The 25469-nt window shown below is 39.2% G+C and overlaps 1 protein-coding gene across 1 annotated transcript in view; it reads left to right on the top strand.

Annotated features, from left to right (window-relative positions):
* SEMA6D (semaphorin 6D) overlaps positions 1–25469 on the top strand; it is a 578700-nt gene that overhangs the window by 397645 nt on the left and 155586 nt on the right. Inside the window, exon 4 of the mRNA XM_019442211.2 lies at positions 6444–6475. The gene's annotated coding sequence lies outside the window, so the exon portion shown is untranslated. The remainder of the gene's footprint in view (positions 1–6443; positions 6476–25469) is intronic.

The following is a 25469-nucleotide window of genomic DNA, read 5'->3' as shown; positions in this document are numbered from 1 at the left end:
GTTTCTGTGATTAGTCATTTAACTGAATGGTACTTGCAAGCTAAATAGAGTGTTTACAACAAACCCCTTACTTAGGAGATGGAGACTACATCAAATTGCATCCTATGAAAATTACATAAATAAAAATTTGCATCTAGAAGGGCCCTTCATGAAAATTATGAAAAGATTGTAGCATTTTTTATGTGCATTGTATAGTAGCTTTGTAATTGACAAATTGTAAATGTAGTCCATAATACTTTACGTCCCACAATTATGCATCAAAACTGCATATATATATATATATATATATATTGCTTGGTTCATTAAGAAAAGTGACAATGTTGACAATCACATTAATTGTTTTTCTTATCAGATTAGTGACAAAGTACCATAATGAACATAACCTTCCAGAAAGCATTCAGTGATGGAATAAACAAGAAGCTAGGTCTTGGCACAGGACAGATCATGAAAAGATTGACTTGCCTATATGCCTCTTCCTGAGACCCACAGGACTACTTCTCATCTCTGATAAGTGTCCTTGATTCTAACTCAGTCTGGAATTTCAGAAGTATTCATTCCTCTTTGTCCCATGGTTATTCAAGAGAAGATCTATATTCTCAATCCAAATAGGAGTTACATGAGAAATTTGGAAAATGAGCATTTTAATTTAAGCTCTTGGATTTGGACAATTGCCTGAAAAGACTTTCATTTTTTAAATAATCAGAAGAAAAGCTTCAAATATTAGGACATTCTCCTTTCTTTCAAAAAATTGAAAGAAATGATTTCAAGGTGAAGTGACATCACAGTCAATTATGCCTGAGGAAATTTAAATTCATCAGTGCATAGACAACATAACTCACCATCTCCTGCTCAGCAAGAGGGACAGGTGCCGTTAAGTCGTACAAACTTGGAAGGATAATATTTGTTTCTCTGTAAAGCTGAAATCGTTATAGGACTCATTTTGCCCAATTTTCCCAGGTACAAACATATTCCTTGCCTTGAGTGTAGAAATTTCACTCCTTTTGCCCTGATCCCAGGGGGGATTCTCATTCCCCTCCTTCTCCATCTTTTGCTTTTTAAAGGCCAGTACTTACTCTGAAAATACTTCCCCATTTCTGAAGTTACCAAACCCAACATGTTACTAAAAAGTGAGATACTTACATGTTTCTCAGGGACATCCACAGGTATACTGTAAATAGGTGTTAATTACAATCATTAAATCAGTGAGAGAATTTACAGAAAACATTCATTCATTTGTGCTTTGAATCTGCCGTTATTTGGAACCCATTGGACCCTGACACTGTCCTAAGCTCTACACTTTAGGATATGAACTTCCCAACACAAAGTGGACATTTAATGTTTATTGAATAGGTAACAGTGCCTGCTTCCAAGAAGCTTCCCATCTAATGTGGGAGGCAGATGTGTACACAGAAAATTATAATACAATTTGATAAGTATTCTAGAATAGGAATACCTACAATGAGAGCACAGGGAAGCAAGGAGCCAAGCTTGGGGAAGTTGCAAGAGACCCAACAAGAGTGGTGTGTAGGTTAGATTTTGAGGAATGCCTGGGTGTTTTTCAAATGAAAAATAAGGTTGGAAAAAGTGTGTCTGAGGGTGTGTGTGTGTGTGTGTGTGTGTGTGTGTGTATGTAGGAGTTCTAACACAGGCATTCTAAGCAAGGGGAATAGTGTGCGCAAAGGTGTGGAGGACAAAACAATGTGGTCTGTTCTGGAAATGGTGTTTACCATAACTGAAATCCAGAAAGTGTCCAGATGAGGGATTGCAGAGTTTAAGCTTTGCCACTGGGGAATCAGATGATGGTCTAGTGAGAGACAAAGGTCACATAAAAAAAATTAGTAATTCTTCTAGTTAGGTGGGGGTAGACTAGGTTGAAGAGAATCAGTAGGTGGGACAGAGGTAATTAGGAGGCTACTGCAGCAGTCTGGGTACAGCTGATGGGGCCTGAAACAGACCCATGACTGGAGAACTCAGAGGAGGAGCCTGCTTTGGAAAAATGCTTCCTGAGGAAGAAAGCACAGGCATCATGGTAACAAGTCATTTGGGTTAATGTGTACAATGGAATCATCTTAGGGTACAGTGATGAAGCATTGAGAGAGAAGGAGCCTGGGTTCCTGGAAGACCCCTTGGTACAGAGTCCTCATTCTATCAGGCCTATTTCTAAACCAGTGGTTCTAGAAGTTTTGTATCAGAATCACCCAGAGGGCTTGACAAGCCTCTAAGTAGTTAAGGCAAGCATCTCAAAAATTTGCATTTCAGGGCGCCTGGGTGGCTCAGTCGGTTGAGCGTCCAACTTCCAATTTTGGCTCTGGTCATGATCTCACAGTTCATGAGTTTGAGCCCCATGTTGGGTTCTGCACTGACAGCACAGAGCCTGCTTAGGATTCTCTCTCCTTCCCTCTCTGCCCCTCCCCTGCTCTCAAAATAAATACATAAACTTGTTTTATAAAGGAAAAAAATGGCATTTCTAACAAGTTCCCAGGTGATGCTGGTGTCCTTCCCTGGGGCCGCATTTTGAGAACCACTGCACAGAACAATGTAATTGTATATACCAGAGAAAAACAGAAGTTCTGTTGTTTAAGCCAATGTTATTTTGGTCTCCTTACACGCAGCTGAACTTCCCAAAATTATCGGGAAGAAAGAAGACCTGGAAGACATGGCTTGCCCTGATAGGGGTGGGAGAGCACCATCCCACTTATGAAGACCTACCTTCCTCCAGGACTTGATTCTGGACTGGCCTTGTGGTGCCACCTGCAGTGTTGGCTCACCCCCAGTTCACTTCACCAGTATTTCTTGAGTGTAGGTCAAAGATTCCTCCGACATTACCATTAGGGAATGGCAGAATGGTGGGCCTGTTAGCTATAACTGGCATGTCAGGATGTGGAGCTGATTGAGGGAAAATCATAGAATGCTTGTCTGCAGAACACTAGTTTTACAGAATGAAACACAGGTACTGTGTTTCCTGGGGTAAATAATTTTTTAAATGATAGATGAAATTAAGTTAACATTTTGCCTTATTTCAAGAGAACTCTAAATCTGTAATATTTTTCACTAAGAATTTATGGAAGGGGGTTATACTGTGAGGCACCCATAACCACCACCACACCCTTTTGTTCTAAAACCAGGAAATCCTTTATTTAGAAGCATCTCAGGGGATGAGCATTGTATCAAATAAACCCAGGGGAATGCTATCCTTAAGTTCTTTGTAGAAGAATTTCAGAGCAGTGGCTCCCAAAAGGTAGTTCATAGACCACCACTGGTTTGTGACCAAGTTATTATGAATCTATAGCACTATGGGAAACTTAAGGATAATACAATATTTTACTAAGTTTTTCTTTCAAGTTAAAAGTGGTCTTTATTTTGAAATTAGGTGCTTCCTATGCTTTTAATGTTAAAGTTTTCCTTTTCAGTGAAATGATGGCCGTAGGAGAGATAGTCAGTTTTCAACATTTTTATATATGTTTTAAATTTAAAGTTGGCATCTTTATACTAGTCCTTTTGTTTTAGCTTAATTATATCATTCTGTTAGATTCCTATATATCATCTAGTCTGAATCTAACATTTATTGATAAAGGAAGTGACGTCCTGAGGCTGATAGAAAGTGTTAATAATATGTTTATTATCATTTATGTAAACTATGTGTATCAGGAACTTCATGGCACGTCTATAGGCACATGAGTGCCTTTCATAACATTAATTATGCTAGGAAGCTGAAGGGTTTGTGCTGTCACAAGGAAAGCATGAAGTGTTTCATGAATTGATGGAAAATTAGAACCAGCAGGATGCCATGTGTCCATTTCACTATTTTGGTTCGAAGCAAATGCAAGACAGTACATGATTGATTATGATTAATTGTATTTACTTACATAGGTCTTTTTGTGGATATTTCTATCTGAACTGAGAAGGGGTAAAAATTAAGCAGACACCTGGGAATTATTTAAGATCACAGTTAAAATTTTCCATTAATCTTTCACATCACCCCTTTTGTAAAATAATCCTGAAGTTAGTTAATCTTCCTGCATAAAAGCTGCTTCACCTGAAAAAATGAAATGATTGGGCTAATTTTTTTTCTGAAGTCCTTCCAACTGTAAACTTCAAGGACTCAATGACTTTACCTGGAATTAAACAATGAATAAGGACCACATTAATTAGTGTCTATATTCCATAAACTTTCTCCTTTTTCAGTGATTTATAGATTACCAAAGCATAATAATGTTTAGGGCAGGTCAGATATCTGGAAATCATAAAGGAGAAGGAAAAACATCTGCAAATAATGTACAAGTTGTACTTATATATTAAATACTATTTTTTTCAAACTTAAAATTCATTGCATGTGTATTTTAAGATGGAATATCATTTTTTTCATATTAGAGAATTGTTTTACTCAAATATAATATTCACACATAAAACCATATTATAAATATTCAGCTTAATGAATTTTCGCAAAATGAAGACACTCCTATAGCCAACAACTTAGAAATTCCCACACCTGTGCTACCTTCTAGCCATCCCCTCCCATCACCCAAATAACCACTATTTTGACCCTAACACCATATATCATTTTTTGTTTTTGTACTTTAAATAAATATTTCAGATATAATATCTTAGTTAATGTCAGTCATTTTTTATTAAAGCATAATTGACATACAATGTTATATTACTTTCAGGTATATAACATTGATTCAATAATTCTACACATTACTCAGTGTTCACCATAATAAATGTAGTCACTATTACCATACAATGTTATTACAATATTATTGGCTATATTCCCTATGCTCTATTTTTCAACTCTATAACTTATTTAGTTTATAGCTAGAAGTCTGTACCTTTTAATCCCCCTTATCTGTTTCATCTGTCACCCACCCCCTTCTCCTCTGTCAACCACCAATTTGTTCTCTGTATTTAAGTCTGTTTGTTTTTTGTGTGTGTTTGTTTGTTTTATATTTTAGATTCTGCGTATAAGTGAAATCATTTGATATTCCTACATCTGAATTATTTCATTTAGTGTAATATCCTCTAGGTCCATCCATGTTGTCACAAATAGCAAGATCTGATGGGCATTGAGGAGGGCACCTGTTGGGATGAGCACTGGGTGTTGCATGGAAACCAATTTGACAATAAATTTAATATTAATAAAAAACCAAAACAAATAGCAAGATCTCATTTCTTTTTATGGTTAATATTCCGTTGTCTGTGTGTGTGTGTGTATATACACATACATGCCATATATATATATGAGAATATATATATATATATATATATATTTATATAAGAATTTTAATACACTTTCAGAACTTGCTTTTTCTATTTCCTTCCCTTTTTGAACTTTCCTGTATTCTTGAATGTTGATTTTCTTTTTCTTTTTAAAATCCAGTCCACTGTTTTGTACAAAGCACTCTTTCTGCCCTAAGGCTAAGAATGTTCTAGGTGAGCTAATCAATCAATTTTTGCCCATTAAGAAGGAGCACTGAAATAAAAAGAATGCTAACCTTTAGATTGATTTGGTAGTGGTTTGTTAAATAGTTTTCTTTTTCTTTTTCTTTTTTTTTTAATGGCAAAACATCAAGAGGAAAAAGAGTCATACCTTAAAGGAAGGAAAAGCTCCTGGTCCCGGGGAATTGTGTGACATTTGGGGAAATTTCTTCAAATCTTGAAGTATTGATCAACCCTATATAGCATCACTTGGTGGTGGTAGTGTTATTTTAAATTAAGTGTTTCTAGTCCAAGTTAGAAGGTATGCATATTTAAAATGTAAAATAAATGCTTTCGGCCCAGGAAACTAGGAACATGACATGATGTTCAGCTTAACTGAACACCTAACTCAGCAACAGCTTTTGCACGATGCTGTTCAAGATACCTTCCTTCAATTTTCAGACACTTAGGCTTATAGAATTGATAGAGTAACTGATTTATTTTGTAGGATGTGAAGCTTCCAACTTGTTATTTCCAAGTGTGGGGTGTTATATGACTGATCCTAATGTGTGCTCTTCCAGCCCAACTGTTAAATTAGAGCAGTTCATGAAGAAAAATGAGATACGATGTTGCATTTCATGACACAGGGTGTTTCAGCATGAAGAAAAAATTTTCTCATCTGTGTAGGGAGATAAAATAAGAGTGGACCAGAGATCTTCAAGTTGTTGAAAGTTAAAGAAAATAATAATGTTTGACAGCTACAGTGTCTACTCTGCCACAGTTTTTTATTCAAGAGGATGCTTTTCCTTGGCCGAACATATTCCTAACCTAATAGAGGAACTAAATAGAGCAATTGGATTCAGGTCAGAATCCAGCTTGCCTTACACCATTCTATTACTTCAGGCAAGAGAAAATGACACGTGGATTTGCTAAATTAATAGACATACCACAGCTGTATTTAATACGGTATCATGGTGGCAAAAGTCAGAATAATAGAAAATTAATCCATCTTTCTTTTCTTTTTTCAGATTTTTGACCACACAAGCCAACCTTCTCCAAGGTAAGCAACATTATACGCTTCGCTAATTGTTGGAAAAATCCAATTTCATTTGATTGGCTTTGGATACATTTTTACTGGTGTTTCAAAATCATGAGTGTCACATACAAATGTGCCTAAAATTAGGTTTTTATTGGTGGTGTTAGTGATGAGAGCACCCTAGCACCTTGATGGCTAGACTACGCAGTGGACCGGAGGGCGGGAGGGAGACAGAGAGGAGAGAGAAAGGGAGAGGGAGAGGGAGAGAGACAGAGGGAGAGAGACTGTCTTTTTCTTGCTTGATTAGCCCTTTTATGAGACAGCAGACTCTTCGTCTCTGATGTTCAGAGACAGAAGGTTTCTTTGTGAGCAGCCGCTGTGGCAAGGCTTCCACCTCTACTCGAGCCTCCTTTGGAAGGATTAAAAGCAGGGTGCCCCTCAGCATGGCCCACAGCTCCTCAGCTCAGCTGAGGCCTTCCTGTCCAGGGCCAGCAGGACAGTGTTTGGCAAGTTGTTTAACTTTCCAGGAGTATCTGTCAAAAGTTGCAATTGAGGATGCGTTAATCTTATTAAAGAACACAATAGGAATCCTTTTTTTTTTTTTTTCATTAGGAAGTCAGGATGCATTTGATGTGCACCATCTGGTTTGTGAATACAGGAATAAGTTTTTCAAAAGGGCACATTTCCAAGTTGTATGTTTCATATGCTTCAGAAGGAAGAACCCGTAAGCAGCTCTATTTTTAATGAGAGCAATGCAAAAGTTAATAAGATTGGGGTGGATTTCCAGTATGTGCCATTTCTCCTAAACTACATGTGTTTGCAGTACGTTTGGCAGACTTGTCCTGTTTAGAGGCTGGGCTTCCAATTGAAAATTTTTAAAGTTCTCCATGTGTTAATTGGAAAATAGAGAGAGGCATTATTGGAGTAAGGCAGCTGGCTCCTTAGGTATTAATTATAGCTCCATCTATCATAAAGACTAGGATTTTAAAATTACCTCCTGTTATTTATTGTGTTACTTTTAGAAACTGTAAATTTTCCAATCATAAAAAAAAATAAAGTTAAACTTTACTGTGTATTGTATTTTTTTTACAAAAATCTCTTTTAAGATGCCATCACTATTTATAAACAGTAAATAGTAACAAAACAGTGCGAAAATACAGTTTACTATTGGCCCTCTCTGTCAAGTCCTTAAAAATAGTTTTTTTATTCAAATAAAAAAAAAACAGCTCTGGAATGTAGCCATCTCACTCTATACTTTATAGCATATACAGGAACATCTTTGGATCAGAAAAGCTGCTTTACAGGACAATTCCTTCAGCTCCCTACATAATTTTTAAAATCCTATACAGTAACAAACATGATTTGTGAGGCAATATGATGCTCTGCTTAACCTCTCAGTAATTGGAGGCATCTTCTGTTGTATTCCACAAGTCCAGCGCAGGCTGATGAAGGAAGCATAATTACATTACAGGCAATCTCATCTAAGGTAATTACAATTGTCGCCATCAATCCAATTAAAGAGGATAACCAGCTCTACTGAGTCAGAGCCATAAAGCTTTCCAACTAAGTCTAGGCTTTGGGATAAGGGTGTGATTGAGGATTCTGAGAATTTTCATTTGCCAGAATACTGTTGCTTATTAAAATAGATAACAATGTTGAGAGCGAGGGGTATGGAAAGAGATTTCATGTTGGTAGAGGTGTTTTTTTTTTTTTTTCATTTGCTAATAACTCTCTTATTTGTAACTACAGAAATCACTGTAGATTCTCAACACCAAAGCTTCAGGCCACACACAATATTTATGAAAAGATTAACAGAGCATCACAACACCATAACAGTCCACCATACCCATCTGGCATCTTATCGTCAATTGGCTCTCTATCCCATTGAGCCCTTCTGTCTTGTCCCACTAAGAGATACATTACACCATCTCCTGAGCTCCATCCCTGTCTTTGTGCTCTATGGAGGAAGCTGGCTCGAGTAGCACCTCCCTGGAAGCTCTTGCACTGGTTTAGGTGGGGTCCTTGTGGGTGGCAATATGGAATACCGCTAAGAATTGTAGAGGTGTAGCGGCGAGTAGATATGATGTCCTTCTTAACGACTTCATTCTCCTCTGTCTGTGTGGTCCAGACCAAATATAAGCTTTAGATATAGGACCCAGAAAACAAGAAATGAGAATGATGTCACTCACTGTGACTAAGATTTAGAAAGGGTCCAAGAGGGATTGTATATGCCTGCATTGGATGATGGACCACATGAAGACGCTGTTGTTTTCTTTATGTTTGTTCATGTTTGAAGAGATGTAAGAGGTAAACTTCTTAGTCAAGGGGGCAGGAGGGGGAAGTTTGCTGTCTAATATCAATGGTTCCCTTAGTCACCACTTGGCATTCTTTCAGTGTTTCATACCCTGTCTTTTCTATTTTATATCCAGAACCTTTCACCTACTTGACCATTTCCTTCTCATATATTTTCATGCTCTCCCATGGGCATTGGGACTCCTTGCCACTGTTGGATGTATCTTTTCTTTTCCACATAGAGATTTCCAACCTGCTTTAGAACTTAACTCCAGGGAACCAATTCACCATGGTGAATGGTGGAGGAAGGACCAAAGAAAGGACTAGGTAGAAAGACATCTGGGCTCAATTTTCTATTCCTCTCCTACCAGCTCTGTGACACTGAACAAGCCACTAAAGCCAGCTGAGTCACAGTTTCCTTATCCGTAAAATGAAGCTGCTAATATCTAACCTGCCAACCTCATTTTAAAGAATATCTCAAATGAAATTATAAATGTGGGGAAAATCCTTCATAACATATAAAATTCCATACAAATGTGAGGGATTATATATACATGTGTTTATTATTATTAAGCCCACTCTACAGTGGTCATTTCCTCCTGTGGATTCCTTCAGCCCTTGCAGTTTAAATGGTACGTCTTAAAATGCTCCATTTGTGTTTCTTGGTTTATTGTTTTTGCACTTCCTGTTTGCCATTGAGTGTTTAAGAAACCTGAAGGCTGGCACCATGTTGCTTACTTCTTTTCTGTTTTTCCCATCATTTAACTTGTTCTGTAACTGCCTGCCATAGGATGATTTGTTGAGGCATTGTATAGTGTTTGTTCTCTCTGTGGTTTTCCTCCCACCACTGCAAGCACATGGCCCAGCTTGGGCCTGAAGAAAACATGCTGCACTATCAGACAATAAGCACATAAAGGGCCAGGGTAGGAACAGAAGGCCAGAGGCCCTCTTCGTTGCTTTGGCAATGACTAAGACCATGGCCAGATGCTGAAAGATGGAGAGGAAGAGGCTTCAATAATAACTGAGCTTAGATTTCTCATCTGTCTAGTAACATAGAAATTGGGGACCAAATTAACTTGATTTTTTTAAATGAAGAAATGAGACATTTTGTGCACATCTAACTGTTTGGATTAAATAAAGCTTCACATAAAGAAATGATCAACATGTAACTGTTATTACAGAATGTAACTCCTAAAATGATTCTAGAACCCATCTGATCAGATGAAAATAAAGCCTCAAGAAAAAAATAGAGCCTAAAATTCTTGAAGCTACTTAATTTCTTAGGAGTAGAAGGTACGATATATCATCACTTCTGCTATATTCTGTTGGTCACATGGACCAACTATAATACAGTGTGGCAGGGAACCACACAAGGGCATGAATCCCAAGAAGCAGGGATCACTGTGGGCTATACTGGAGGCTGAGTTCATATCTACTGTGATTTTGCTTTCTTTATATACAGATATTTTAAGGAAATCTGGTGTCCCCATGACTGTGGTTTCAGTATTATCAAGAGTGTGATTTTTTGGTAGGTGATGATCTGACATCCATTTATTTTACTAACCTCTTACTGGCATTTGAACATGTGAGCTACTGAAACAAAAGCCTGCTGATGATCCTCACTGGAATTCTCAAAGCCTAACAATGAGCCATGTGTCCAAATCAGACTTCTAAAGGTAGATTCTGGCAATGGAAAGATCACTAGGCACAAACTGTGGGACCTGGGCTCTGGTACTATTCTTGCTACTGAGTGGTACTATGACCTCAGTTATCCCATCTCAAAAATCTGAGAGTCAGAGGAAATGATCTATGTTGTGCCAGCTGGTACTAAAATGTATACAATTCTAAGTCTCAAAAGTGTTTAAATCAAGTGATAAGGATCACATCAGATGTTTTTGGTCAATATGAGATCAAGGGCCTTGGAATGTGGTTAGTTGACTCGGGGAGAGTAAGACCTTATATTTCTTTTTTAAAAGTGTATGAAAAACATATATGCCTCCTTCCATCTGTACCAAATCCTCTAAGTGACTCTCAAAATGGTATTTCCAGCATGCCATTTGGAATTGACTGGTGTGGATAGATCACAGATCATCAAACTAACAAACAACCTTATAAATTTCCTGCTCAATCAATTCATAGTTCTAGAAACTGAGGCACAGAAAGTTTAAGATACTGTCCTAAGGTGACAAAGTATGTTAGTGGCAGCAGCAGATTGCAATAGGAAATGCCTTGAATCCTTGTCCCTTTCTACACATACCAAGCAGTTGGTGTATTTTTCCTCCATTTATCATAAGGAAATATATGCTTATCTTTTATTTAAACAAACACACATGTCAAGAAGTAGAGAATTATAGGGGGCCTAGGTGGCTCAGTTGGTTGAGTGTCCAACTTCAGCTTCAAGTCATGATCTCGCAGCTTGTGAGTTCAAGCCCCGTGTCCGGCTCTGTGCTGACAGCTCAGAGCCTGGAGCCTGCTTTGGATTCTGTGTCTCCCTCCCTCTCTGCCCCTCCCCCGCTCACGAGCTCTGTGTGTGTGTGTGTGTGTGTGTGTGTGTGTGTGTGTGTGTGTCTCTCTCTCTGTGTCTCAGAAATAAACATTAATTTTTTTTCAATGTTTATAGGTTTTAATGTGTTTAAGAAGATATTTTCATTAAAAAAAAAGAAAATGTTTTCATTGAGTAGTACAGGCTTCATTACAATATAGTTCCCTGTTTTGTGAATCTTGTAAATGAGAAATTTTGTTCTTATGAGAAGAAACTTCTTTGGAGAACCACGCAATATGGGCTTGTTTGGGCCTATTTATTTTGATACGTTTGGTACTGATGAGGCATTGGAAGGGGGTCACTGGCATTTTTTTCAGGCAAGGGAAGCTGGTGGTGGATGAGGGCTGCAGACAAGCAGAAGGCCTCGGGGGAAGATGTCAGGCTTACGCTGGGCTTCTGCCAAACATTTTTCTGGCGACTTTGTTTTCCTGTCTCTTCTCTTTGTCCCTTTCTTATCTCTTTTTGGAGCTCTTTGTACTGTCTTTGATTATAACTGAGGTCATAATTTGGCCTCAGAGAGTATACTATATTCTCCATTCTCAGGATTTTTATTTAAAAGTTTTCCAGCTTACATGTAAACAAAGATTCTGTTCCTTTCACAGTCAAGATAATATTATTATGGAATGGCTCATTTGTGTGCCAAATGGGAGTAGACTTGGATTCTCTTCCATTTCCTTAAAGGGGCATCATTGTAATTTACTTACTTCAATGATTTAAAATATGTAGAAGTCTTTCATCCATAGATTATTGATCATAAACTTATCTTCCTTATCACTAGCAATTATCTTTCCTAGACTGACCTAAATGACCTGGTAATGACCAAGGACTAGACTAATTATATATACTAGGATTAGTTTTACTTGTAGAGGAATTTTCACCTGTAGATTTCAACAATAAACTCTGAACTCCCTCCCTCCTTACTTCTCCTGGAAAGAGACAACAGTTCTACAATACCTGATATCCTAGAAAAGTTACCAGCTATATTTTGGGTTTTTTCTCCATTATTCCGGAAGGAAAGAGACTATATTTTTGGTTTTTCTCCATTATTCTCTTCATAATTACCATAATTCTCATTTTTTCATAAGTTAAGTAGTAGCATGTCAAAAACTTATAAGCATCAAACAACCCCCTATGTGTAAGTATGAATATATATACATATAATATTTAATTATTACCTATAAATATATATTATTTACAAAGCATAGGTGCATTTAACTCTTATATAAGATTTTCTCTGGGTCCAAATTCAACCAAACATCTCAATCTCCTCCCTCTCTCAAAAAAAGCAACATTGTACTTATCTGATATATATGTATTTTAACCATACTGTCAGCACTTTCTGTGTTTCTGGTACAACTACATGAACATATGTATGTTGAATCCTTTTCATTTTGAGTTCCATTGTAATCCCTAGTAATTTCCTAAAGGAAAAACTATCAATTCTATTAAAATCATCATAAACACATTTACTCCTAGAATTATTACAAAGCACCCTGCTTTTGTTTAGTCTGTACTCATATATTTTATTCTGGTTCACACTTTTCAAAGAAAAACTAGGCAAAGAGTTAAGGATTTGATGTGTTCCTCCTGTAGTCACAAAACTTCCATAAACACTAAATGCAGTAGTTTAAAATTGTATTGTGAATTTTCATTGATGTCAGACTTGAAATGTTCAAGTGGCCACACTAGTTCTACTGACTCAGATTGTGTAACAAAAAGAAGAATGGAATAGCAATAAGATTAGTGACTGTACTTTATGCATCGCTATTATCCACACCATCCATCACGTAGAGCTTAATAAGTAAAACTTTAAATAAATGAAATAAGAAGGTATAGAGGGAGGGATGGTGAGCATACCAGACTCCAGCAGGAGAAACCATGTTGAGATAGGCATGTTGGGCATAATTCACTGGTTTATCATTACCATCATGTTCCTATGTATACAGAGCTTGATATAAAGTACAAATCTGGATCCATCCATTTAGAAACAGAAAACAGAAGCCCTTTTCAGAGGCCATTTTATCAGTCTTTCTATTTGAGTATGCATTACTTCAAGCTGCCCCTCTATTGAGGAATAACTCCCTTAAATATTTGAAGGTACATATGCAGGTCTTAATTGATCCCAAGGGAGATCTTTGAAATTCACTGCTTCTAAAACTTATTTAAATTTGAAGTGTTTCTGCACTAAAATGGTATATGTATGTGATATGTAAATCATAGGATTTAACTAAATTTTACCACCTGTAACCCAATTAACCTGGCTCCATTCCCTAGCTGCTCATGCACAAACTCCAGTACTCAGTACATTTCCCCCTCCCCACATCCTCCTGGGAGTTTCCAGGTGATGCCTCCCATATGCGCAGAAGCAACTTTCATAACATAAGTATTTACTTGAGGCTCCACCAGGGACAACACCACCCACCCTCTTCCCCCTCCCAGCCCTCCCCCCTGCTATTGACCATGCTGCTTCCACAGCTCCGCTGCCTTTTGCCACACCTACCAGGCACTGTGCATATGCTCGCTTCTGCATAATGGGCCTGTCGTTCTTGCTGGCCTATCTGGCCTGGTCATTGTCTCCTGGTGATTCCTTTAAAAATATCCAGACTGTTCCATAGCCTACAATAGAGTAAAGAGAATGGATTTGTTTTATGGTTAAAGAAGGGTACTAAAGAAGTGTGACTGGAATCCCAATGAGCTAGACAGTTTAGGTTCTTTCAGATTTTCCTTCTATTCCCCTCTGTCCCCAGGACCTGACCATGTTTCCAGGACTCTAGGTCAGAGACTAATTTGAGTCATAAGTACCATGCCATAGGCAGGCTTCCTGTTCCTCACCAACACCTAAGACTTTTTTTACATGGGCAGGAGCAACTCAACTGAATCTCTCTTTCTTTCATTGGGATGGGTTCTTCCTGGTAAAATATTTAGTGCCATGCTCACCCCCCAACCTACCCGTACTAGACTTCTAATGGACCACAATATAAGTTCAACACACAATGCAACAGTGGATTCACCTTTAACCACATCTCCCACCCTTATGAAAAACTTTGGGCTCCATATGAGTAAACTTTATTTATATATTTACTATCAGTGTGATAAAGATTTGCAGACATGTCTGAACCTTAGAAGCAGAGAGTAACAGGCTGAGGCCCAAGCTACATCCCCACTACAATGTACATTTATAGTTTTCCTTCTTTTAAATAAATACTTTCCATAATCTGCTTCCTTCCTAGATACATTATCTTACTCATTCATAGCATAGTAATTTATTCTTGGTACCATTTTTCTTCCAAACTCTTAATAGCAACACTTTGTGCTGAAATATTAAAGAGGAAATTTTCTCAGCCTTTACTTATTTTTCTACTGCTGAAGAATATAGTTAATAAACTATAGAAATGCCTGATATGATTGTTTCCAATGTAGAGTGCAGAATGAAAGAAAACAGGACAGGCAAAGGAAACAGATACTCATATAGCTCACTTCAAAGTGGATTAAGTTATTTAAGGAATGGCTTTATGTTATATGGCTGTTAAAAAGATTTTAAAACAGCTAGATGTTTCAGAACATATGTCTTTATATGGCAAATGGCACACAGATGACTGAGGTTCTAGCAGCATTCCTAATGTAAACAGCACCTGAATGGGAGCACACAAAACCCCATCTTGCTGGAAACAACAGCAGAGGCACCTGTGCCAAGGTTGCACTTATTAGATTAGCCTATCACCCTAGCCTTCACACACACACACACACACACACACACACACACACACACACAGGAGTCTAGAACTTTGCTTCAGACTCTCAAAGATGTCACAGTCTTTGCCCTTCTCCACATTTCAGCTGCAAAATATCTTGACTCTTTTACATCCTAAATATGTAACAGTAAAGATATGATTCAACAATGACAATGATATATTTTTGTGACCAAAACCCTGTATGTGTTAAAATGTTTTCTTAGTAAATTTTTAATGATGTGGAAAAATACTCAGGCTAAAACATGAAGTGAAAAACCAAACTATAGAACTTTACATACCATGTGTGTGCATGTTTATGTGTATGAAGTACACAACATGCTTGTCATTTGGCTGATGTAATTACAAGGAATTTTTTTTAGTATATTTTTTTCTGTGGGGTCCATATTTTCATAACAAGCCTATTTTAATTAAATAAAGGGAAAAGGGGACATTATAGGAAAGTAAATCTTATAATAGAACAATTGTTTACAGATACTTAAGACGCATAGGATTATTGCAAACATTATAGTCCTAGAGTGCTAGAAAAAGCATTAATGTCTGAAGGAGGAAAGTTCATCCCTTAGGAGCCGGTAAGGTAAAAGTTGAGAATGAAATGGAGTAGAGTGGAGAGGAAGGGGAAGGAATGGAATGGAATGGAATGGAATGGAATGGAATGGAATGGAATGGAATGGAATGGAATGTTCTTGAGAGAATAGTATGCTGACTACAGTTTTACAGTAAAACACTCCCCTTTCTGCCGATCCTGTGGCTGTACCATTTTCTCTTGCGTGTTTGGATTTGTAATAGATTCCTTTAAAGAACTGAAAGTGAATTAAATTATGGTGACCTAACCTCAGGGCTCATGGTGACTAAGACAGAAATTTCTACTAAGAAAATAAGCATTTTTTAGAATAAAATACACTTACAATACAACCATCAGCCCTTGCCTACCTAAATGGAAGAAATTCAGTGTATTTATTACTTTGGGGCAAACTTAACACAATACATTTCTGCGTAGGAGAGTAATGCCCTTAAAAACTGGTGTGCTGTAAAAAGCTCTTGTCCAAAATGATTTCAGGAGAACTAACCTTGTAGACATCCTGTGTTCCTTTTCACTTATTTTCTTTAACTTCTTTTCTCTAACTTTCTGGCTCTTTGGTATTGTTTCTCACTGTCTCCAGCAGCCTCCAAGCCCTTCTCATTTGCCCCTTGCATTGTGCCTGGGTTTAGAATCTGTTGGTTAGCATTGTTTCTGAGCACAAAGTCCCAAGGGGCTTTCGTGTGGGTGGAGGGCATGGGCTTTAGCCATCAGACTTTTAAAAAGACTGTTTTGACAAAGCAAAGGACTTTTTTTTACTTATTTATTACCTTTTTTTTTTTGTTTTATTCTAGATAATTGAGATTGACAACTAGTGGCTTCTTTTTTTTTAATTTTTTTTTTAATGTTTTATTTTATTTTTGAGAGACAGAGAGAGAAGGCATGAGTGGGGGAGGAGCAGAGAGAGAGGGAGACACAGAATCTGAAGCAGGCTCCAGGCTCTGAGCTGTCTGCACAGAGCCCGATTCAGGGCTCGAACCCACAAACTGTGAGATCATGACCTGAGCTGAAGTCGGACGCCTAACTGACTGAGCCACCCAGGCGCCCCAGTAGTGGCTTCTTTTAAGGGAAGAGATATCAAGCCATTGTGCTCTTGCCAACTGCTACAAATCTGGAACTTTTATAACTTTTTTCTGGATCTCAGTGTTATAAAAAGCTCACCAATACTACATTTAGAGCCCACGTAAATGTGTTTATGAGAAACATAGATAACGTTTCATGGCACTGAATTTTGAGCTATATGGAGCCTAAAACTACAGATTATTTCGTTTTCCATTATATTTGGAAGAAAGAATGTTGCCAATTAGTCTAAAATCTAAGGAACTTTAAAAATGTACATTTACATAACAGAGCTAAATAGCTACAAGCACAGTACTGAGAAACACCCTCCCTCCCCCCACACACACACACACTCGTGCAAAATAAGCAGATTTCATCTGAACTCATGGTGTCCTACCTCTTTAAGTTGCTGGGGAAGGGAGGGTGTTGGGACCTCATTTATTCATTCATTAGGAAATGTTTCAGGCTCCTACCATATTTCTAGCACTGTGTTAATTGATAGGCTATTAATCCATCACCAAATGTTTACTGAGCTCTTGTACCCCTCCACCCTTCCAGGTGTGGGAGATAGAGTGGCGACCAACACACACAGGGTCTAAACTTCCATTGAGGAAAGACAACAGGAACAAGAACACATTCATGATACAAAAATATTAGGTAGTGTCAGTCTAGGGTGAGATTCTGAGATGGGTAACAATTGGCCTTTGCCATCGTGGGTCTTACAGGATAAATTGCAAGTAAGAAAGGTGTTTGTTTATAAATGTAATCTATCTGGACTGTTCAAAGTTCTTCAGACTTTTGTTTTCTTTTAAATATTATTTTTCGGGGGGAATATTTGAACGTAGTACAATTAGTATTTGGGGGCAGTTACCTTTCATTCCCAGTTTCAGTTCCTTTAAAAATGTCAGCTAGTTCACGGGTGAAGGACGGAAAGACCCCTTTAAGAAACTTAAACAAGCAAAGATTGAATCAGGGAGAAGCACTCACGTACACAAAGCCCTGCCTTTTTCTTTAAATTTTTTTTTCTTTATTCTTGAGAGAGAGACAGGGTGTGAGCAGGGGAGGAGCATAGAGAGAGGGAGACACAGAATCCGAAGCAGGCTCCAGGCTCTGAGCTGTCAGCACAGAGCCCGATGTGGGGCTTGACTCATGAACTGCGAGATCATGACCTGAGCCGAAGTCCGACGCTCAACCGACTGAGCCACCCAGGTGCCCCATAAAGCCCTGCTTTGTAACATGGTTACGAAGTATGTCCCCAAGCCTCTCCCCTGGCACCTCTCTGGGTGATCAAAAAGCAGCGTCTTTGTTTGCAAGCCCCTCCTTGCAGCAGAGCTGTGGTCTTTCCCCTCCATCTGGTCATGGCAGGCAATCTAACAATTTAGATGGTTCAAATGGGTCAGCTTTGCTAGTTTGTTGTATCAAGGGCCAAACTCGTTCTTTAAGTTGACAACCCTGATTTAATTCTTTGCAGCTCAAATCTGTCTTTCTCTTCAGGTCTAAGTCACTTTAGATCCTGCACCAGCCAGAAGACTAAGCAGTTCACTGATAAGCCCCTCCTCCTTGCTCCACTGTCTTCTACAAGTGTCTTCGTAACTCCCCCTTCTTGCTGAGTATCTTTGTGCACCTTTGAACTCTCTCTCCAGTACCATGCCAGCTCCTTGAGAGTTCCCACCCTATAGGTTATGTGGGTCCAGGATCTAGCACAGTGCAGGACATATAGTCATTGTAAGGCAAGGCTTACCAGTCAGAGCACTCTGCATTGGAAGTTAGACTCTGCCATTTAGGATGTGTGACCTTAAGAATTTACTTAATCCTTGGAGCCTCACTCTTCTCATATGTAAAATGGGATTGATGACAGTAACCAACTCATGGGTTTGATCTAAAGATAAAATAATATTACTATCATTTGCCAGTATTTGGCCATTGTTTTTATTAATATTTGCTCAATAGATACATTCAATAGATACTTTTTTAAGTGCCCTGGTATGTGTCAGCCACAACCTATTAAAGAATAAACCTGAAATGCTTTGCAACTCAGGGTGACTCCCAGGAGGATTCTAGAAAGTTTCCTTCAACCCCATACATACCAACTTTCATGACTTTACCATGACGCCTTCCTCATAGTCATAATTATTAAAATTAAGATTTCATTTATATATACACAAACTTGAATGTTTAAAGAAAAAGTGCTGTGTATGTGTTTATTTTTCAAAAATGAAGAAGTTTTAGCTTTTTTCCCCACCTATCCCAAAAAATAGCCTTATCAAAGAAAGCAGATAAGGAAGACCCAAGGGGCATGAATTCTAATATATTTGAATACTTGGTTTCAGGATCTTTTATTACTACATCAATCCAAATGATGATAATAAAAGGAAGAGGAAGTGTGCCATACATAAGAAGGAAATTCTGTTTTATTTAACACTCAGCAAGGCCTGGGCAGAAATTTTCTCTTTGTGAAAGCATTTGCATTAATAAAGCAAAAAGATGAAAACCATTTCAGATGGATTGTTAAAAGTCTGAAATGGATGTGAGCTTTGCCTTTTAAATGAAAATAATATACAATGACATGCAGTAGCCAATTACTAAAGACTGTATTTTTCTTGTGCATGCCGGGTAAACTCCTAACACACGTTAAGGCTCAATTCAGATACTCATGTATCACCTCCACCTTGAAGCCTTCCTATAGATTAGCTATATCCATTTTGGAGAACCTTCAGTCTTCTGTGCATATTCGAGTATGATTATGTCATATTTGAATCAATCATTTGCTAACCTCTCACCCTCTTTCAACTGTGACCTTCTCAATTAGCTGAACCTTGGCTTAAAAAAAATCTCTATTTTCAGTGCTCGACTTGGCTACGGCACAATGTGGATTCTTAAAAATAAGAGTGGGTGGATTGTTGACTACTTGCCATTATTCTCCAAAGGGCTGAACCTGAAGACAAAGTTACAGATGAGGCTGGACAGGGTGTCATTTAATTGTGTAGATATTTATGTGGGTAAATGATGCATGCACTAGAGGTCTGGGTAAGACAGGATTTGGATGTGTGCTTTCTATGTGCTGGAACTCTTGGTGTCCAAGATGAAAAAGTCGATGTTGAAAATACAAGACTGGACACCCAGTGTCTATTGTACACTTTTCTTCCTACCTCCCCCACCCTTCCCCCTTCATGGGATTCAAGCTCCAGCCTTCTCATCTTCTCTCGACAGTTCTGTGACTTTTAGACAGCACAGCACATATGTTGAGAAGTATTATTTTAGATTTCCTCAGCTGCTTCAACTCAACTGCTAAGAAACAGCTGATTTTGGCATACGTGCTTTTTTACACCTGAATTTCTAGTCACATATTAGCCCAGGGCCAAGACTTGCAGCAGCAAACTTAGCTCCCAGGCGTGAACATTAGCAGGCGTGAGCTGTTGCCTTCTCTGAGCTCAACAGTGAGTTGCCTGCCAAAGTCCTCACTCTACCTTGATCTCATTGTTAGTTGAGTTCAGGATTCCTCTCAGAAGCTGGAGCTTATTATTGCTTCTCCAAAGTCTCCTCCAAGGTTACCTATAGTCTGCGGGAGAGGATTAGAAGGATTCATCACCTTTCAGACTTCAGTCTGTTGCTTGGATGCTTGTAGAAAACTGGCTGAGGAAGTCAGAAAAGTTGATTATGGGATGATGAAAAGTAAAGGGTTTAAGGGGACCATGGAAAGTAGCTGCTAATGGGACAAAGTTTTGCAGTGTATTGTGTGGTGAAATTCACCCTCTTCCTTGCCTCTTTAAGGGAGGGGTCAGTTAAAATTTGTATTATTTTTCAGAGCTGCTATAGACAAATTTTTACTTGCTTTGAATGTGACATGGTAACAGAAACGGGCTTTAAGGAAAGAAGGAAATGGCCAGATTTATACATTTAGTTTGGTTTCTTTGCCCACCCCCCCCCCACCCACCCGCTACCTTAAAATATAAGGGAATACTGAAGAACATTCTTTCTTTGAGAAGTATTTAGCACTGTGCTTAAATACACCTTGCAGAGTTAAGTTACTTAGTCTAGATCCCAGTTCTGTTGACCAAGGGTAAATCACCTTGGGAAAACTCAGTCTGCCATCTGTAAAGTGGGGGTGATACCTAACTCTAAGGACTGAACTAAAGATTAAATGACTTAGAACAGTGCCTGGCGCAAAGTAAGGGCTAGATGCTGTGTAACTATTAGGTACTCTTAACATCTTCATCTCATTTGAGTTCATTTCCTCCAGTTGAGATTTCACTAGGCATCCATTTGGTATGGTCCTGATAAGATGTCTGTTCTAATTCCTGTCTGTTCTTCCCTAATTGAGTTGTTTCTCAAGGTTAGTCTCAATGCATCTTCATTGATTAATCCCTGTGAAGGCAGAAGATGGTTCAGAGAACATTCAAACTGGGAGAAACAATTTTGGCTCCAATCTACCTTGCTGGGTGACCTAACCCTCTCTAGCCTTTCATGCCCCATCTGATATACAATGAGGATAATACTGTGGGCCCTCTTTCAGTGTTTGGGTTGCTAATAAAAAAGGAACATAGCAATTTGTAAATGTAAAGTCAACAGGTACTTAGTAATTGAAATAAGACTATCCTGGAAGATGAGCCCATTTGTTTGAAAAACCATCCAGTCCAAGGAGAGGTGCTCAGATCCTAACCTAGGTAAGCAGACCTCTGACTGAGTCTCTAAAAAGACTGCCCGGGGAAACAGAGGAGGCTGGCCAAGCAAACCAATTGGTTGGTGCCATGGTAACACTTTCTGAGGAGATTTCCTGTGCTATGTCTACACAAGCCTCTGAAAAATAAAACATTCAATCAATGAGTTGTATTGTTCGCTTGACTCTTCAACCGATCAATGTAGCTGATCTCATCACTGAATTAATTGGGTGGCTTTTCTGTAATGTAACTATAGGGATTTGGGGTGTTTCTTCTTACAGAGATAGTAGAGTTAATCTCCACTCTGCATTTAGCTTCACGTTTGACCTTTGCCACCTCTCTGTGTTGGACAGAGTAGAAAGAAGAACACAGCTGAATGAGAATAATCTTACAAAGAAGTTTACGGTGCAGCCAGAGTGGACTGACTGCTGTGGTACAGAATCACCTACTGGGTAACATTGAACACATTTACTGAGCATAAATATCAGTTTCTTCATCTAAAAAAATGGAGCTAATAATAGCTTTTTCTTAGGGTTGGTATGAAGATTCAAAGAGATGATGCGTTTGAGCATGCCTTATAAAAATACGGTCTGATGGAACAAAAATAACTCTGTCCATCCAGGTTACTTCCTGAATGGAGGTAAAGATGGCCTTCCTGGAGGTAGACCCAAGGGCCAGCAGAGCTGTGAGCTGAGGCCCTTTTGAGTAAAGGAGTGTCGAAAACTCAGTTGATAACTGACTGCAGGTAGCTCTGTGTGTCAAGTAGTTTCCAAGGCAGTAAAATTCTGGCAGAAACAGTCAAACCACTAAAAGGAAGACCTGTCTTCGTCACCACTTAGGCCAGACAAACACAACTTCCCTGTCTCTGGTGCCTTCCCTCGTGGGTATCCCCACCTGTCCCCTTTGGAGGAAATGATGCTACTAATTCAGTGAGTATGTTGGGGAGGTGGTGGAGGACAGCCTTACATCCATCTTTAAGCCTTTAGTTAGAGCCATAGAGCAGGGGGTGGGATTCTTCAGACCCACGGATGACATGTGCTTTGATATGTAGTGGAAAGGATGTGGCATCAGGTGAACAGTTATACTCGGTCAGTGGGTCTGTAGACAAAAGCCCATGTATGAGGAAATATTCTTTGGCCCCGGACAAAATAAGTATAAGCACAAATAAGATCTAAGCAAGCTGATTTTATTTTCTTTACAGCAGTGTTCCCTGACATGTGGCCCACAGACCAGCAATATCAGCATGACCTGGGAACTTTTTATAAATGTAGAATTCAAGCCCCCAACCTTATGAATCTGCATCTCTGGGGGTAAGGCCCAAGGGTCTATTTTTAACAAGCTGTCCTGATGATTTGGACACTCGCTGACATCTGAGAAACTCTGGTTTACAAGACTGCTCTTTAATCTGAATTGGGGGCGTTAAAATACCTTTTTAAAATGAATTGATGTTGAACGCAAGGGGAGTTTTTGTTTGTGTTTGTTATAATATCCTTACTTACAAAAACATAAAATTAGCAACCCTGTGTCAGTTTTGATGGCCTGGGAAATCCAAAGGTCCAGCACACAGAATTCCTTTGAAGACCTTCCAAATTCCAGATTTTATTATTTTATTTCGTTTCCCCACTCACGTTACATCTACTGGTCAATACAGGATATGAGTGAGGGAACATGTTTTAGAAAAGAGTGATGGTGTCATTGAAACTATAGTATGGCACCTAGATCTGAGCTCAACATTTGAGGTGTTAGCAGTCACAGTTCAGTGACACTCTTGCCCTTTGCACAGACTCTAAGCATCTACTAATGCAATCTAAGACTGCACTAACTCCCTAAAGAGCAATGCGCAAGGTCCATGCCTAGTGTGCACCTGCCCTGGGTATGTGAATTGGTGTTTTGAACTCTGTAACAGAGTGTGTCCTTTTGCAAGCATTCTACCCCCTTGTGTGGGTGTGCCTCAGAGGGAGGGCTCCTGAAGGGAGGGGGTGAGAACATCCACTCTAGTACATCAACACTCAGCCCCACTTTTTCTCAGTGTCAAGGCACTGGTGACTTCTTGTAATTTCAGGGCACAGGGGAAAGAGTAACTAATATTTAAAGTTTGAAAATTAAGATGAACATGAAGCCTCTGGTTACTTATTGATCGAGTCCTGGGCTATTTTTAAAAAGCAAATCAGCCAGCTGTGCTGACACTCAGTGTATCCATCTTCCCTACTTCATCATGCTGTCAGCGCAACATGATCTAGTGGATACTAAAGGCAACAAATTAGGGGGTGGTTGTTGCAGCTGAGTGGTTGTGCTTGCTTTTTTTTTAATTATCTTCTATTTGTGCAAATACTATTTCATTGGTGTGGTTTTTTTTTTTTACTGTGCGTTCAGGGGGATATACTGCATTTACCTGCCTCTCCCATGTGGCAAGAGGAAGCTGGGGCAGACCAAACTCTAGCCTGACTCAGGCTAGATGACTAGTGACCAGTCCTGGAAAGAGATACTCAGTCTGAGTGCCCTGCTGTATGCCATCCTGTGTCCCAGCGCTTGACAGCATGGAATCCTGAATGTATGGGGGTAGGAAGGACCGAACGGAAGGGGAGGACGGACAGTGGGCAATACCCAGGGTTGTGTGAAAGGACACCTGTGTGGTGCACACAGTGAGCATATTAACTCACACAGATGGGATCTAATAGTCTCGTTAGTTCACAGTCAGTGGTAAGAAAATATCCTAGAACTAACTTAGCCTGTTGCAGTCTAAATGGTAGCATTTTCTCAGGTCTCCCCCGGGTGAACCCATGGCACCTAGTTACAACAGGTGAGAACCCCAGCAGCTAAAACATGCAATACTCATTTGTGTCACAGATACTTGTCTCTAAGGTTTTACTAAATAGAACAAAAGGATCACCACATGTCATAAACCATAGTCGCAACCAGAAACAGAAATGTGGGAATTATAAGCTCTAACATGTCCAGACTCTTCTCCCGGGACACAGAATCTTTATTTTAGCTGAATTAGCTAAATACATAAGCCCAGTGAATCAACAGTGACAACCCACTTTAGGTCAACCTTGGCAAGGAAGTCTAAATCTGTGCAAAGAAATCGCTTGTGTCGGAGAAAGCCATTCTGGGGCTGCAATTTCTGGAGGCCCCGGACTGTCTGAGTTCACAGGCAGTTTATCTCACTTCCACGTGCTCCTGTGTTTTAGAGAACGGAGAAGTAGCTACCATCCCATCCCACACTCCCTGGCCAAACCCCCCTGCACAGAACACACAGTCAAGACTCCCTGATTCCATTCAACTCCCAGCTCTCCGTCTTCCCTTTCTGTGGCTCTAGGGACCTCACTTGACCTTTTCTTTGCTTCACTTTTCTTACCTGTCAGATGGACACAACTCAGTCGATTCTACCTTCTTCACAATATTGTTATGAAGAGCTACCAAGGTAGCACATATAAAAGTACTTTGTAGCATTAAAAGTTTATGAAAATTAAATTATGAGTCTTAAAGTACAACACTTAAACTTCAGCTCTGACTTCCAGAGACTATGAAAGCTAGGAGCTACTGCCTCCTTGATAGGTGGGGTGGTAACACAGAGGGTTCTGATAATGAGTTAGAAATTCCTGGTGGCACCACCAAAAGGGCTGACTCAATAGAACAAAAAGTTACCCGGGAATCATCAGGGTAAATTGCTGGTGGTTGAGGTTATAAATGACTTCCTGACCAAAGCCTTTTGTGGCAGCTTTAAACCAGTGAGCCTCTGGAATCTATGCAGGCAAACCCAGCCATTGAAAATATGGGAGGGATTCATCTGATTCAGCTACCCTCATTCACAGGGAATCTCAACACTTGAGAATAAGAGGAACCAAAGTGCAATTTCCTTGTCTCCAAATGAGGCTGAAATTCTGCTTGTTTTCCATAAGCTTTCCTCTAACACTGCTTCTGTCCTGAACATGAAAGAGGAGTGTACCAGAGCCAGGCAATTCAGCCAAGCCTGAAAAACCAGCACAAAAGCTCCTAGAGAACCAGCCCACATCTGGAGGAAGCTAAGTTCATTCTTAGTGCCCCTCAATGCCTCTTTCCAATGTTCCATCTCTTTGCTCCTAGCACCTGTCTCAGGATTCCTATAAGAAGCAAATCCCAAAACAAGCATGTGAGT

This window comes from Panthera pardus, unplaced genomic scaffold (genome assembly GCF_024362965.1).
Source record: "Panthera pardus isolate Hobbes unplaced genomic scaffold, ASM2436296v1 HiC_scaffold_24, whole genome shotgun sequence".
Lineage (NCBI taxonomy): Eukaryota > Metazoa > Chordata > Mammalia > Carnivora > Felidae > Panthera > Panthera pardus.
This window is presented reverse-complemented; position numbering and strand designations above follow the sequence as displayed.